Consider the following 1888-nt stretch of genomic DNA (forward strand, 5'->3'; position numbering starts at 1 on the left):
AACGACACCATCGATCAGTGGTCAAACGCTATCGAATAGTAATCAAACACTTTCGATCATTATTCGCACTTTATCGATCAATATTCACATATTACCGATAAGTAAATACACACTATCGATAAGCAATCAAACAGTCGCACTACCGATCAGTAATCAGACACTACCGATCAGTTATTGCACACTATCGATATGTAAACTCCAAGATTTCAGAAAAATACAATATTTCAAAGTCCAAGACAATAGTTGTTCTCAAACACTGATCATATCTTTGAAAAGGATTAGGACAAATTAAAAAAAAATACTGCTAAAAGTCTATATGATAATCTTTAAAAAAGTATAATCTACATTTTTTTTTTTTTTTTTTTTTTTAGAATGATAGAGGATTTCTTGAAAAAGAGAAACAGTAGTAGAACCTTTTACTGCTATTGAGGTTGTTTAACTGTAGCGGTGGTGAGGATGATGATGCTGTTTTGTGATTATTAATGTACATGAGTTGATGATAAAGATGCGAGTGTGTAATAGCTGGATATGTGGGTGGGTGGGGCTCGCTGTTGTCGTGGTGATTGTTCTGGGCCCAATTTCATAAAGCTGCTTAAGCACAAAATTGTGCTTCAGCAAACAAATCTTTGCTTTGTAAAATCAGACTACCAGCTAAGACTCCACTCAATTGTTATGCTAAGTAAACAACAGCTAAATACCAGTCACAAGCAATGTATGTGGCATGACATTTTTGCCAGGATCATGTGTAAAACAAGCAAGCTATTTTCGTGCTTAAGCGAATTTTTTGCTTAAGCAGCTCTATGAACTTGGCCCCGCGAAGACCATGATGGTGTTTGTGATGATGAGGTTGTTCTGGAGATTGTCATTGTGGTATTGAGAGGTACTGGTGAGTATTGTGATTGTCGTGAGTTTAGGATGAAACTGAGGGTTGTAAAAGTTAGATGATAATTGGAGGCTGATGATCATTACTTCAAGGTGTGATGATGTTGCATGACTGACACTGTGTGGCCGTCGGATGGGAGGATTATGCATGGTTTATGTTCGGGTTGTGGTAACGGTAAGGTACTGGGCCTAATAGCCATAGAGCTGCTTAAGCACAACAATGTGAAACTTGCTTACCGGGGAAAAGGTTACCAGCCAAGCTACGATGTCACACGTTCAGTTTGTGGCTGGTATCCTGCGTATTACTACTAAGCAATAATTTTTGCTTAAGCAGCTCTATGAAAATGGGCACAGGTGGAATACTTGGGAGGTGGCGGTGTGTGTATGGGTGATGGTGAGGTAGTCGGATGGTGTGTGGCTTGTGTTGGGTTGTTCAGGAGAGGGTACCTGATAGGCCCAATTTCATAAATCATGTATGCAAAAACAAAAATGCTAAGCGCAGAAGAGTATTGCACACCAGAAACAGGTTATCAGACAAAACTGACTAAGTGTGCACTGTTGTGACTGGTGGCCCACTCAAATTTTGCTTAGCAAAGAGTTTTTTTTATGCAATCTGCTTTATAGCTTTGTGAATTTTTGCCCTGGTGGCCAGTTGAGAGGTAGTCTTGACGTCAAGACGGTAAGCGCGGTGTGTATAGTTACAGCGCGGTGTAGCTACGGGGACGATACACACACCCTCGATCCCAGTATGTGTGTGTGAGTCAGTCGCTCGCGCTACCTACGACTGTCGCATGTGTAGCATCGCACTGGGACTGTTGCATGAAAGGCAGGCAGACAAATAAGCAGCGCCTAACGACTTGTCATCAAGCCTAGTTGAGAGGCGATTGCTTATGTCAGTCATGGCGAGTGTGGTTAGGTGTGAAGTGGATGGGTTGGAGTTGGGAGGGTAACGGTTGATAGTCAAGGGCTGGGGTATGTGGATTGATTTGGGATGGTGATTTGTTGT

The sequence above is a fragment of the Asterias amurensis genome, chromosome 13 (assembly GCF_032118995.1).
Source record: "Asterias amurensis chromosome 13, ASM3211899v1".
NCBI lineage: Eukaryota > Metazoa > Echinodermata > Asteroidea > Forcipulatida > Asteriidae > Asterias > Asterias amurensis.